The sequence below is a fragment of the Typopeltis vanoorti genome, chromosome 2 (genome assembly GCF_054136105.1).
Source record: "Typopeltis vanoorti isolate ZY-2024b chromosome 2, IOZ_Tvanoo_1.0, whole genome shotgun sequence".
Classification (NCBI taxonomy): Eukaryota; Metazoa; Arthropoda; class Arachnida; order Uropygi; family Thelyphonidae; genus Typopeltis; species Typopeltis vanoorti.
In genome coordinates this window covers 115,181,584-115,197,656 of record NC_143550.1, presented here as the reverse complement: position 1 = coordinate 115,197,656, position 16,073 = coordinate 115,181,584, and the positions used below count along the sequence as shown (strand labels likewise).

The 16,073-nt window shown below is 35.7% G+C and overlaps 1 long non-coding RNA gene across 2 annotated transcripts; it reads right to left on the bottom strand.

The window, feature by feature from the left end:
- Nucleotides 1-566: 566 nt before the first annotated feature.
- LOC150109357 (uncharacterized) lies at nt 567-15,334 on the bottom strand. 2 transcript variants are annotated; one of them, XR_016549705.1, is made up of 3 exons: nt 14,682-15,334; nt 11,673-11,772; nt 567-1,042 (listed from the first exon to the last, which is right to left on the bottom strand). It is a non-coding gene; the product is annotated as an uncharacterized LOC150109357 (long non-coding RNA). The 2 variants fall into 2 exon arrangements; XR_016549706.1 differs by lacking the exon at nt 11,673-11,772.
- Nucleotides 15,335-16,073: the final 739 nt, after the last annotated feature.

The following is a 16,073-nucleotide window of genomic DNA, read 5'->3' as shown; positions in this document are numbered from 1 at the left end:
TAACCAATCCTCTAATAATGGAATCTGTCCTCTTTTTCTCTTTCATTCTATTCTTTTGCACTTTTTTATTTGTTGCAAATTCCTATCACTTACTTTCATTTCATCATTCTTACGTTCTTTCATTCCCTCAGTCTCACTAGCTTTTGTTTCATTTACATTTCTTTAAATCTGCACTAACTTCCATTCCTTCAGTGTTTCTTATTCATTGATAACTCATAGTCTAACAAAATATCACACTTTCTACAAATCCACATCTTCTTTCATCTCCTGTTCAGTCTCTCCACAAACACATCTTCCACATTTCTAGCTTGCGGCAACCATTTTTAATTAGTAAACCAATTGTTTTATGTACCTTGTATTCATGTTCTTTGATTTGGTTGTTGTTTCTACACAATGTGATGTACTGTTTGTTCTTTTAGTATGAAATATCTGTACTATCATTAAAGTTTATTACTGTGGTCATCACATACTTTTGTTGTTTATGCCATATGTACCTTTAAAGATTTTCCTAATTTGTGTAACATGTACTAAAGCAAATATTTTTAATTAGCTGTCTCACCAATAGCTCACAATGCACATGTTTATTCTGATAAAGTAAATCAATTATTATACAATTATTTACAAAAACAGCAACTCACTTTAATACAAACATGTTGAAATATTTTTGCTACTATTGTTTATGAGATATATTACAGAAAAATATAATTCACTAAAAGTCAATGACAACTCCAGAATATTTAAAATATAATATGCAATTATCATTCATTCAGACTCATTAATGAGCAATTGCTGCTATGAAGTACACTGCCTTACACTAGTCCCATGCTATCACTCAGCATGAATCATGCATCCTATATTTTTTTTTTTACCTGTTATACTATGAATTATGCTTATTTGATAGAGTAACAGTCCTTTTACTTTCATAAATTTGCACCAGTTTTCCATGAAATTTAAGTTACTCTCTATTACATGTGATAGCTTCTCTGTTAATGGAAAAAACTTGGCTTGCGATTTTGCAGATTTCAATTAGGGTCAGGGCCATCTGAAAAAATAGACATTATCAGTAATATTTCAACTAGAAACCAAAAACTTAGCCAGTATTTACTAACAGAAGTAATGTTTGATATAGATGTGAAAATTTTGAAACAAGAAATTATAACCATAGTAACATACAGATTACATCAACTGATCTCAGAACCTGAAGTACATCGGATAATGCACGACTCTCACATGGAGGTTGATGATTACAAATCTAGGCCAGCTGTTCCCAAACTGTGGTCTGCAATAACACGTGAAGGAATAGTCCATAAGAGATTCAATACAGAGCAACAACACATTGTATGCCACATATATCAGTGTATCTTACTGCTCAAAATGCATTTCAAGCAGTAAACAGTAAAATCAATGATTTTAAGTTATTGTAACCACATTTAAAAAAATATTTTTTTTTGCTGATTTTTTTTTTTCCCCCATAAGACCTGTCTGTTCCCTTTTCTAGTATTCCTAGTACCAGATGAAAAACATAAGCCATAATTTAAGATAAAAATTAGTCGGCTCCCATTCTCTCCACAAGTGTCTGCTGTATTTTTCAAATTAAAATAAGAGTCCTCTGATTTCAAAAGGTTGGGAACTGCTGATCTAGACCCTCTATTTTAAAAAAAGGCACATAACCGTCTACTGCAAAAGCAATGCACCAAATTATCACTCTCATTTTAGTGCACTATCAAATAATGTCATTATATAGAATTGTTTATTAACATTTGATAGCATAACAGATAATGAAAGAAAAGTTATACTCCAAATTAGACTTCAATAATTGAAAGTATCTGTTCATACATTCTGTATATATCAAAGCAATATAACTAATGTGCTTATGTTGAAGTATCCCGGAAACTCGGGTTTTTCATCCCAAATACAGACAAATTGGCCCTTCAGAACACACGCAATTTATAGACAAAAAATACTAGCTGTGGTGGTGGGCAGTAGAGGTGCTGATGTAGATGATTGGTAGTAGAGGTTCGGTGTAGTGGTGGAGACTGAGAGTCATACAATAGGTGTTCTCCCGCAATGAGTCTTCAGACTCCTTGGAGGTGTCACGAATAATAATAATATTTATCAATGAAATAATTAAGCATGATTTTGAGTTCAAATAATTTATGAACAATAACCAATATTTATTAATGCAAAAGGATACCGTTTTTTTTTTTTATGGTTAAGGCTGTTTTTTTGTTTTTTTTTAATATGTGAAGGGATGTTGACAGTATAATGGGAGAGCACTTTGGCTAATTTGTAGGGAGGTGAATCAATGTAAAAACAAAATGTGCCATTATGCCCTATTGTGGGTGGGCATTGATTCACCCGCATACAAATTAGACAAACATTTCGCTAAAGTGCTCCTCCATTATACTAGCAACACAACTTCACACATAAAAAGGCCGCTTTTATATATTTTTTAAAAAGTATAAAAGCCCGTTTTTATACTTAAAGCCAGTATAAACACTCTCACACTCAAACACACTGACAAAATGGCGAGTTTTGATGCTTTCTCTCTATTCATCAATGTCCCATTTAAAGAAACCTTAGACTTCATGTTGAATTTCCTCCTGATGTCTCAATCCTATTTAAGTACACCATGAACTCTGTTTTTTTGTTTGGAAAGGACAATTCTACAAAGAAATAGAGGGAACAGCCAAGGGCTTTCTGCTTTCTCTCTGCTAACTATTTCAACGAGACCTTCAAAGAGAAAGCCTTAAACTATGTCCTACATAAACCGACTGCTTGGCTATGCTAAGTAGATGTGTTCTTCACTTGGCCATATGGCATGGATGCTCTCAACATTTAAAACAAAAATCCCAGAATCCAGTTCACCTTAGAAAAGGAAAACAACAACAGCCTCCCCTACCTGGACATTGATTACACAGCTTAACTGATCCCTGGCATTCTTGGTCTACAGAAAACTGATACACACTGGTAGATATATTCACCAACAGTCACATCCTCCACCCACCCCCCTACTTTCTTCAATAAGGGATTATAATAGCGCAAAATTAATCAGTCCTGATAACAGTGTCCTCACTACTGAACTTGACCATATTCTCAACACCTTAGCCATTAGCTACAATCCTCACTGAATTCAAAGAATATTAAAACCCCAAAATCACAGTTCTCTCCAAACCCCCTTCCGAATGGACTACACCAAATCTATCACCAATCCATATATCCAGAATACATAAAACAAAACTAACAAAAATCCTAAAAAAATCATAACATTACAACCATTTACAGATTATATAGGAAATTGTCATACCTTATCTACTCCACCAAAGACCAGCCACAATCCCAGAAGCTAGTGTATACAAGGTTCCTTTTAGTTGCAAATGGGCCTATTATGGCCAAGCAAGTAAGAAGGTAGAACAACCAATATCAGAATTGCAAACGCAAGGACTACATTCAGTTGCACCACCTTAAGGACTTGCTGCTGATCATGCTTTGGACATGACACACTGGAAGATGGCCACTCTATTGCACTCAGCAAGTAAAAGTACAAGATTATTCCTCGAATCTGCCTGAGCCTTAAGCAACTACCTAAATCTCAACATGTCTGGTTGACCTTCAACAAACTTGAGATAGGAAACTGTTCTCCAAATATGAGAAGCACTCATCCTTCAAACCTAAGCTCAATGGGCAAGACCACCCATTAGCTCACTAAGCAGTGGTGTAGCAAGAACCTTTTACTGCCTGGGTGGACATTGAGTTTGCCACCCCTCTCAATACACACCAAAAATACTACAAAAAGTCAAAATGACATACAGGGAAATAAATTAAAACACTATGTTTATTTTTGAAGTAAAACTTTAATTTCAACATTCTAAAATGCTATTTTTCTTGCTTTTCTGTTAGCAAAATCGATGACATTGGCAAAGTCTATTTCATAATAATGTAGGTAATTCTTAATTGATTTTATTTAGAAAAACTCCTCTCACAACTAGCAACACTTCCAGCTATTGTGAGGAAAATTTGCAGTAATATTACAATATTTGGAAATGAGTTCTCAAGACTATATTTTAGAATTAACTGCAAAAGCTCAAAAAGGTTCAAAGTGCCGCCCAGGAAGGACTGCCCTCTCCCATAGCTACACCTCTGTCAAGAAGGGACAGTTTAGGACTTTGGGCTCAACTTTGGTTGCCATGATTCAGCCTCTTTTACCTAGTGTTAGGGTAAAGGAGGCTGAAGCATAATAACCTATGGAAAAAAGTATAATTCGTTAGTCAAATTTCTTTTTGTTGCTCTTGATTTTTTTTATAAAAGAATTAGGGTATGTGTCTCAAGGCCTAGTTAAAGGAAAACTATGAAGCTGAAAGACAAGAAAACATATTCAAAATATAAATCTATTATTCTGGTAGGCATTCTGTTTCTTTTCATACAACTGTCTCTTCTGAAAATTTTCCTGCTTCTCTCTTCACAAGGGTCAGTCTCTAAGCATTACTACTTAAAAGTTTTGGTTGCACGAAAAATATTTTAAATTTTATAATAAATTTAGTTTAATCCTTTATCCAAATGTAAGCAAACACTTGGATAAAGGATTAAACTAGATTTATTATAGTCTAACCAAGTGCAAAATAAACTTCCAACATCTTTAAATCCAGAATAATTTAATAATAAGGTGGTACACCTGTTGGCAACTCGTATAGATAAATATAACCTCTCCTATTGCTTCTACCTTGGTATCAATCTACGTTTTTACGATCAGCTGTTGGGTAGAGTTAGGAGTATGACAGTTGTGGATTTTCTTCTCGGTAGAACGTGTTAATCAAATATGAGAAACTCTGGTTTTGTAGTGTAGCTGCTAGATTAACTAGCAGAGACGTGATTAAAGTTATTAAATTGTGTATTATACTGTATTTAAGAACAGCAGCACAGGTAAGTGGACTGTAATTGCAACGAGGGCGATTTGTTAGGCCTAACAGCCACTAGAATCGCCATTGTTAGCACATCTATTTCAGATCCATTTACTTGCGTTTATACGCAAATCGTTAATGATGAATGTGTTAGATTTGGACACCCTCACAGATTCTCTGGATGAAGAGCCAGCGCTTATTCTTGTAAATAAACTTCAAAGGAAGTTTAAGCTCAAATGGCCATCAAACATGATAGATCCCGACATCATTATAGACTCTCTAGATAAAGGGCTGGCATTCAGCTTCATAAAGAAACTCCTTAAGAAGTTCGAGCTTGAATGGCCCTGCTTCCTAAATTTTTACTCTTTACCTAAGAGTGATGAAGATCAAAATGAAGACGCTCCTCAAATGGAGGAAAAATTAAATCTGCTAATCTCAGACTCTACTCATTCAGATCAAGGAGAGATGCATGCACACAAAACTCTTGCCTCAGAGTCAGCAAACAAAAAATGGCATGGATGAAGATGCCCCCAACACAGATTCTTCTGCCTCCACCAATGAAAAGGTGCCTCCAGTCATTCTTAGGGAAAAGCAGAGATGGACAGCCTTAAGAACCACCATGACCAACCTGCAGATAAATTACTCCACTGCCAAGAACACAGAGGAGGGCATCAAAATTCAGCCCGCTACAGTGACTGACAATAGAAATTTAACCAAGGAGTTGGATGTAAGAGGTATACGATACCATACCTTCTCACTTACCTCGGAGAAAAATTTAAAAGTGGTACTTCGAGGAGTATCAGAAGATATTGAAACAGCTGAAATAGCTGCTGACCTCAACATGCAAGATCTGCCTCCCATAAAGGTCAGTAGAATGTACAGATCAAACAAGACTCCTATGCCTCTGGTATTAGTGGAAATACACAATATCTATAAAAATATTTATAACCTGAAGACAATCTGTGGGCTTAAGGTCTCACCAGAGCCACTTAGGAAGAGGGCCTCTTCTGGGCAGTGCCATAGATGCCAAAAATTTGGTCATTCCCAGAAGTTGTGCAAAGCTCAATACAGATGTTTAAAATGTGGTGACACCCACCCCACACATACCTGCTCCAAGCCAAAAACCACCCCGGCTAAGTTCACTAATTGTGGTGACCCCACCCTGCAAATTACAGAGGGTGCATTTGCCACCCAAAAAACCTCATTATCAGAAACGAGAGCCCCAGAAGCTCAAGTTCATCAGGCTCCTATTAGTTTGAACAAGATGACAGGTGTTCACCCACCATCAACTGAGCCCCCAAGAAAATAAATCTTCAACACCAAACAAGAACATATGCTATGTAACCCGCCCAAAAAAAGCAGTCCATGATCAGAATATGCCAAATCCACATTCAAATATAACAGCCGTCATTACCTCTTCTCTTGTAAATATGTTACAGGATTTCAGTAATGCAAATCCATCACTGAGCACTACAAAAAGTTTCTTGCAGCAAACACAGTCCATTTTATCTGCACTCTCCAATGCATAGGGAAAAATTCACCCCAGATTCTCTAATGATTATTGCATAGAATGCCAACGGCCTTAAAAATAAAATACCAGAAGTGCAGGAATTCAATGACAGATATAATCCGGATATATTATTAATTAATGAAACCCACCTGAGACCTGTTGACAATCCTAAATTTAAAGGATATCAACTTTATAGGAATGATAGGCTGGATTATAGAGGTGGTGGTACAGCCATCCTCATCAAAAATCACGTCAACCATCATGCTGTAGCCATTCCTACAACCACTAATCTCGAAGTCACAAGTATCAATGTCATCACAAACTCTGTCTGAAACATAAAAATTTATGCTGCTTATAACCCACCATCAAAAACATTGATGATCACAGATTTGGATGCTATCCTTGGAGTTAAACTACCGGTTATTAGCGCCGGAGATTTAAATGCAAAACATCACGCCTGGCGCAGTAGGTCTATAAATAGGAATGGCCACATCAACACAAGCTCAAATTGCGCAGCTGTGGCTGGCCCCTCAGTGCCAACTCATCACAGTCCCTCTGGCTCATCTGACGTCTTGGATATAGCTGTCCTTCAGAATGTCAACCTGAAATACACCCTGGAATCATTGAATGAATTATCATCAGACCACAATCCTATTCTGCTCCAACTGGGTTTATCAGAGGGGACTTCCCCCTTCGCCTCACACCTTCATTCCCTGGGAAAAACTATCCAAAATGCTTCCAAACTACATTGATCCCGTCCCTCATATTAATTCCAAGGAAGAAATTGATTCTGCAGTCAATAAACTTACTGATCAAATCAACACAGCCATAGCATCTATCACCTCAAATTCAATTGCTTTTAAGCCTAAACGACTACCAGATGACATAATGAACTTAATCAGGGAAAAAAATAAAGCAAGAAAAAGCTACCACAACACCAGAGCACCCAAAGACAAAAAATATCTCAACAAAATGAACAGTGCAGTGAGAGATGCACTTAAAGCCCACAGAAACAAACTATGGGAAGACAAATTAGCCTCCATATCACCTGGTGATCAAACTGTCTGGAAGTTCCTGAGAAACATCAAAAACAAATTTCTTCCTCCTCTCAAATCTGACCTGAACATTGTTTACACAGATGCAGAAAAAGCTGAAACCATGGCTAAAAATTTAGAAAAACAGTGTAGCCCTTCATACGATAACCTAAACTTCAATCATATTTATAAAATTCACCGCCACGTCAGACACGTGCTAAAACGGTCTGATACCTGTACCAGCCAACTCATACCTACGTCTCCAGCTGAAATTTATGACATTATAAAGAACTTAAAGAATAAAAAAGCTCCAGGGCCTGACGGCATATCCAACAAAGTTATTAAACTGCTACCCCGAAAGGCCATCATACATATTACAACAATAAATGCTATGTTCAGGTTTAAGTACTTTCCCTCTGCATGGAAGTTGGCAGACGTAGTTCCTATATACAAGCCTGGCAAGGATCCTCAGCAGCCTCAAAGTTATCGTCCCATAAGTCTGATTTCTAATTTGGGCAAAATAGCAAAATAGCAGAAAAAGCTATCCTTTCCAGAATTCAACTTTCAGTATAAAAATTAAACATCCTTCCTTCAGAACAGTTTGGTTTTCGACAGTTTCACAATACCACCCAACAAATTCATAGACTAATCGAATTCATTACCATAAGTTACAATTGGCACCAATACAATGGAGCAGTTTTTCTTGACTTAGAAAAGGCATTCGACAAATTATGGCACTTTGGACTACTATACAAGTTGATTTTAGCTGGCATTCCATTATGAGCACTTAGCTCATAAACTTTTCCCTACACAGCAACCTTATCAGATAGCAGGGATTATAAAAGCATTTTGCTTCACCCTTATAGTCAGCAACGTCTTGCCTTGGTATCACCACTGACGAGACCTCAATAAGGGTCGAAACCAGTCTGGGTAGTGGCCTTACCTTAATGCATTGCATTATACATGTCTACAAGGAGATGTGCTTTGCATTATGGGAGATACTGAGACAAGGAGTGATGAGAGCTTGGTCCACCTTTGCTGCGAGTTACCAAAGTGTTGTACCACCATACCTCAGTCCTAAAGATATTTTCAGGTGCAAACTTTGTTTGCTTACACTTGGATAAAGGATTAAACTAAATTTATTATAGTCTAACCAAGTGCAAAATAAACTCCCAATATTTTAAATTTGTTTCTGTGAAATCTCTTTCAGCTTGTCAGTGATTAAATTTTCTTCATATTCTTCAGGATCTTCCCACTGTGCATCTAAATTTAGCAGGTCGGAATCACTCAGTTTCTCAGAATGAGATTTAATTAACTTTGAAAAGCCACTAAAATTATTTGCACAATGTGAAAGAATGTGCTTCCAAATGGATCGCATATTGCTAGCAGTAATTTCATTTGACTTAGCGACTTTATAACCAGGCTGAGATTTCTCTGATTTAGCCAGAAAAGTCTTGGAAGGCATTGGCTTCCAAAAAAAGGCCAGTTTCATCGACATTAAATATTTGTTGGTCAAAATAGCCCCGTTCTTATACAATTTTCTTCAAATCTCGAGATAATTTGCAGCCACCTCCTTATCGGCACTTGCAGCTTCGCCTGTGATTAGACCATTATGTAGGCTATTTCTCAAACATCCAGCACTAATGTGGAATTCTTCTTTTCCATCATTGATAGCCCTTTCTTTCAAGGTTGCAAAGAGAATTAATGCTTTGGATTTAATAAGGTCAGTTTTTAGCAGGATTCATTTATGGTTAGAATCTTCGATCAGTGTACAAAGAAGTCTCTCTAATTCAATCATTATAATACTTTGTATTCAGCAGCTTTGCTTAAAATTGCTCTTATATTTGATTCACCCATTTTTGTGTTCTTGTCTTATCTTTGTTCTGGACTTGCCTTGTTCACTTTCTTTATTATTTCAAGTTTTTCTTCCAATAAGATTACTTTTCTAATCATTTTCACGCTTACACTTTTTCTCATGATGAAAGGTTGGGAAAATACTTTAAAATAAAATAAAAAATGTAAGGAAAATAATTGCAAAGGAGGTGCGAGATATGATCAGGAAAATGCTATGTAATTAGCAGACAACATAAATTTTGGCAGTAAAAATTTGGAACATTGTATACATAGCATACATGGAAATAGTGTATTATGCCATTAAAAATAACATTTTTAAAATGTTTTAAATCAGTAACTAAATTATTTCATTCTGGTGAGTGATTTTTTAAAATAGTTAGCCATAAAAAAATGTATAGATAGAAAATTTTTAAAATCTGTAACATTTATTTTTAAGATGTATATAGGCACACTAATCGAATTTGGGTATCGAAAAAAAATGACGCACTAATAAAACGCACTAATCGGGGGCGCATTAATCGAGGGATTACTGTATATGTATCCCTGATGATGGCAATTTGACTTTGCTGAAATATTATATTTATTATAATTAATCTGCATTGTAATTTCCTTAAAAAATACAGAGATGAATAGCCAATGTGAATGCCTTTCTACCAAAATTATAAAAGGCATTGAATGAGTAACTGTCAACATGGACTTCTGCATTAATTATTCAGACTATCTGTAATAATAATAATAATTTTAGCACATGATGGTTACAGCATTTTTCAAAAATAACAGATGAAAGAGGAGGTGGGGTATTATGGATGATTTCAGAAGCATTTGATCCTCTTAATGTTGAACTACAAGAAACCAGTAATGATAATAGCTAGGAGGTAATCTGATGTGAGGTTTAGGTAAACACAAATTTTAGATATTTAGCAGGTTATTGCTACAGACCAGGGAGATGATTCTGAAATGTTCAGACTACGAGACTGGTTAGTAAGAGGGAGGGTGATAATAATATGTGACAAATTATGGGAGATGGAAATATCATGAGTAAGGAGACTGAATTCCATAAGCTATTTTGGGACAACTATTTTATGCAGCTTATAGTTGAAGTATGATGTGGGAATAGTGCTAGATTTAGAGTGCTAGAATTGAGTGCTATATCATCCCATATAGTGATAACAGCTGTGGTTATGATGCTACAACTGGGGAGAGTGATCAGGGTGGCTAGGCAAGTACAAGCTTCACAGAACAAGATATGTAGAATTACAGAGCAGTGGACTATGATAAATTAAGAAAATAGATTTATGATATGATAAAATAGTAATGTGCAATGTGCAATGGCCAGATCAGTTGAAATGAAGAGAAATTAGCAGTGCCTAGGACTTGAACAGGAATCAGCTAATTATGGCAATTTCAGATTGTATGCCTGAGGTTAGGAGGATAAATAAAATAAGGATGAATTATGGAATTATGCAGGGGTTTCTTTTTTAGAAGCCCCTGAATAAATGAGATAATTGTTATGGAGACAATAAAGAATAAGTTACCCTTCAGCAATGTGAGTAGTATAAGACGCAGGCTAAGAAGGTGATGAGTAGTGAGGAAGGAGAAATTGGCTGAAGCAATAACTCTAGAGAATTCTGCTACAATGTCACTAGTAGAAGGAAGGAAGGATGAATATTAAGACTGACTTTAGTTACACCATTTCCAGTAACTAAAGTCAGTTACTGGAAATCCAGTAACTAAGGTCACATCTGATGAAGATAGTCAAAATGTTCAATAAGTATTTCATTAGCATATTTCATGTAGGAGGATTAGAAGTAGTGTTGAATAACAATAATAGAGAGGACAGAAGGTTGACAGTTCAAGAATGGGAAGTGTTTAGAATATTAAGTAACCTTGAATGTTAATAAAGGCTGTGGGACTAAATGTGCAGATACTAAATAAATTTGTTGTTAATTAGTTTGGTTAATTAGTCAGTTGCACTAGTTAATGTTTATTATAGTGAAATAATATATTTTGTTATAAGTTCTGTTGCTTAGAAAAGCAATGAGGATTTTGGTGTTCACTATAATCACAAGAAAAATTATTGATTTAATATTTTAATTTGTATTTAGTTTTCCCTTTTCCTTCTGATTACGTTCATTCCTGAAATTAATGATTACTGAAATGCAAATAGAACCAATTATTTTTCTCATCCTCAGACCTCCCTAATCAAAATTTATTATGGGAGATTTTCAATATCAAAATGCTCACAATATATGTTCAACTCATTTATCACTGTTACACAGTTAACAGCATTCATTATATAAAAATTATTAAGACAATTACTATAATGGAGTAACTAAAAGAAAATAATTACTCAAAAATTTACATGTGGATTCATACTTATAAATGGAGGGGGCAGAATTGAAGTAGTGGTGTGCTACAAGGTTCAGTGGTGGGACCATCGCTGCTCATTTTGTACATAAATGATAAAAGAAATAACCTGAAAAGAAAAATATTCAGTTGTTTGCTGATAATAAGTTGGGTAGGAGTAATAGTAAATCAAGGCAATTTATTTATTTATTCATATGGAGTTTCCTCCCTTTTCTCCCCGTCCCTATTGGGGCGAGTTGAGTCCCCCCATGGGGGACGCAAGTATTTTATGGCTATAGGTCCGTGTGTTCACGGGGCCAGTTTGTCTGCTTGCAGGATGAAAAACCCCAGATAAACTGGGGGGGGGGGGACCCTGCTGTCCACGCCCAAGACCAGCTAACTTGTCTATGACTGAGGAAGATCCTTAAGCTCCTCATGTCGGCAACAGGAATTGAACCCAGGACACTTCTTCCCCAGGCATATGGTTGCGAAGCACAAAGTCACCAGGCTAACCGTGCAGAAAATCAAGGCAATGATGAGAGCTTACAAGACGATTTAAATAGGCTGTCAGTATGGGCAAAAGTTAATGGGTATCAGTTTAATGTTGAGAAATTAAAGTTATGCATTTTGGGATAAATAGATTACAAGACGTGTATTATTGTACTCCAGGAAATAGATGAAGCTAGAAATTTGGGGGTGGTGGTAGAGAGAGAAAGAGAGTTAAAGTTTAGAAGACATACTAAGGTAACCCATAAGATTACTTGGCTACTGAAGAATGCATTAACAAGTAGAGATAAAGAAGTTGTTATTCCTCTTTATAAGGCCTCGATCTCCACATCTGGATGACTGTGCTCAAGTCTGGTTCCCCTGGGTTTCTTGGGGTTGAGGAAGCAGTGGAGAGGATTCAGAACAGAGTGACCAAGAGTGGCCTGTGAAATGTTCCCTATGAGGATAGATTGAAGGTGTGTGGATTGCAGAAGTTGGTTGATAGGAGAAAAAGAGGGAATATGACAAACATTTAAGTTGCTTAAAAGGTTTTATAAGATAGATGCAGGAAAAATGTTTCAGCACTTGGTGAGAGAGACCAGAAGTTGAATAAAGGTGTAGTAGTAATAGGGGTGTGAGGACTAGATTTTTGCTTGGAGATTTGTAAATGAGTTGAATGGGTGACCAGAGTCAGATGTGAGTGCTTTGTCTGTTAATGGTTTTAAGGAGAGGTATAATAGATTGTGTGGATAGACTGGGTCTCCTGCAATGAGCCTTCAGACACCATGGAGGTGCCCATATAAGAATAATAATACTCCCATTCAAAAGAAAAACAGGGTGTCATGTAATTAGCACCCTCAAAAATACAACTGTTTGCACTAATGAGCAGGCTATAAAAAATGAATTTCAATCAATAACCAAAACTTTTATAAAGAATGGATACGACAGGAAAACAATTCACAAAAATACATCCAAAAAAAATTTTTTTTTTAATTTTAAAAAAGAATAAAATAAAACCACAGCCATTCCTTACATTAAGGGAATATCCAAAAAACATTAATGCTACATTTATAACCACTCACTAAATTAATTAACGCTTACTCAGCTTCTCTAAGGATATTCCCTTTGTCCCATTGCTCACCTTGGTATACCAAATTTGATGTACCTGTAATTTACCTATATAAAGAAAACAGGATGCACAATATTAATGGGAAAAAAAATCCTTAAAATCAGGCCTTTCTAATTGTGCACCTGAAATATGCCACAGAATTTACTAGGAAAGGCACTCAATTCCTGACATCGTATCAAAACCTAGTATGAATAAAAATTAAAAGAAGCCTGTGAAATGCTATGTTTTGTTTTAAATAAAACAAAACATAACAAAAATAAGCACTTGGTATCCTAGCTATTTTCTTCTCATTTTCCTACCACCAGCAATAAACAATCTATCATAATCATTTCATTCTCCCTATTACTTGCCACATTATAAAAATAAATAAACCTTTAGGATTTCCTTTGGAATACTCAGCTAATTTTCTCTCATAATCTGATTTTGCTTTACTTACAATGCTGATCATCTTTCTTGTACTCATGACATGATCATTTTTATTTTTAGTTTCCCTCTACAGTGTTTTCTTTTTTTTTTTTGCAGTTCTGCTTTATGTTGCTACTCATCTATTGAACTCCTACTTGGTTCATCCCCCCTTACCCTGAGTATATGTAAGTTTGATACTGCTTCCCTTAAATAATCCTGATCATTTCCCATTTACTACTGACATTCTTCCCATGTAGCTTCTTTGCCAAGATACTGCTCTCAGCAGCCTAAGTGTGTCTTAATTACCAGCTTTGTAGTTTCCCACATATAGCACTTCTTGATTGAAAATTCCATATGCTTAACAACTGCCCAGAACAGAACTACATGGTTACTTTTCCTGGTCAGAAGCAGCGTAGCTATCTGATGCATGTATCTTCTGATGCTAAAACATTTCCATGTCATAATTCTATGCACAAAAAGGCCTGACGAGGGAGTAAGTTTAATCAAAACATAAGGGATTAGGGAACTGGATCTGGAGGAGATCCATAGTAGCTGAGAAAATATCAGGAACATAATCTAGAAACTGAAATGTCAGTAACCTGGATTAGAATCTTGACTAAAAAAAAAGAAGTAAACTTAGTCAATCTTAGGACTATATGTTTGGACCAATATCCCCATATTAACAAATCCTCAACATTTTCAGGCCTATAATAACATCTCATCCTATATCTCCATATCTCACTGCCTCAAATACTGTATTATGGGTTTTTCAACCTCCCATGCCTTGGAGTTACATACAGAGATATATGTGGTATGGATGAAGTGACTAATAGGTCATTATAAATACTGACTAAAATGGCCATGCAGCCTGATAAATACTGATTAATTTATTAAATTGACCAGACATTATGAATAAAACTACATTCCCTTTGGGCAATTTGATTTTCATAAAAGAAAACTCCTAACCTAACCTAAATTACGATCATTTCCCTTGTTATATTTTTATATTTCATACTTACCAGACTTACGTCCTTCACGTGGATCATCTTCAAGGCTGGTAGATTTAAACTCGGCAGCCCATTCGTTAATTGTCGAAAACGAAGGAGAAGAGTTCCCATAAACTTTTATGAACTTCGAATGAATTTCTTCTGGCGTTAAACCTTCTTTTACAAGGAATTTTATAACTGCACGATACTCAATTTTATCCATTTCAAGGGATTCAGATAGTTGTATAAAACAAACTACTTGATAGAATCACTTTGAACTTCATATGGATGCTTATGTACCAACTTAGGAAAAAAGAAAAAAAAAAAAGCTTGCCGATAGTGTTGCCATCTATGGTCGAGGCCGAGAACTTTTCAGACCATCCTCGTAATTCTTTTTCCATGCAGTTCCTCAACATTTTCAGGCCTATAATAACATCTCATCCTGTATCTCCATCTCACTGCCTCGAATATTGTATTACGCCGCCATGGCCAATAGCGATATGGGCATCCTGCAATATCTGAAATATTTCTTCAGTGTGAATGTAATATTTAAACAAATTGCCATATGCATATTACAATATATGATATTTATGTTATTGGCGAAGTCACTTTGGTTTTTGACTCTTCCATTTTTAATATCATTGTCAAATACGCTGATTTTGTAAAAATTTGAGTGACCTATGCAAAGTTCCTTTCACGTCTCCCTACAAAAAGAAATCCGAAGAATCGCCCCTCCCACAATCCCTAGTACTGCCAACTTATAACACATCTAATACTGCCAAAAAAAAAAGGTATTATTATCACTTTGCCCGATCAGATGATAATGGTATTCATATTGACCCGTCAATGTGATAAATTATGATAAACGTGAAATTTATTACAGTGCCCGATTTTGTTTGTCATTATTGATAATGGCTGGGCATTATAAATAATGCTCGTATTAATTATTTAGTCCATAACATGTACATTAAAAACTTTATAACAATGATTTTCAGGCAATTAATCTTTTTGTAATTTTAGATTGTGGATGAATGTTAAAGCCCACTCTGAGACTATCACTCTGCTTATTGGTGGCCTGAAATAAATCAATTTTGTCTCTAGAGATAAGGTTATATCACCCTTAGTCCACCTAAAGTGCCTCTATAAGCCTGTTCATATAGTATTCGCATCCATAGCTCTTGGAGGTCTGAAGAAAGGCCATTAGAGGCTTGATCCTAGCTGATAACTAGAGAACCCTTTTTTTTTATTCTAAGCTTTGCTTGTACTGGTTCCGAGTTACTCAATCCCTGGAAAAGGCAAGTAGTCTTTCTGAGAAATCCATTTTTTACCTCACATTTCATAAACCGTAAAAATAACACTATTACAGACAATATAAGTGTTAGGGTTTAGGACAAGATAGCAACACCTGTCTTCCATACTCTCCTG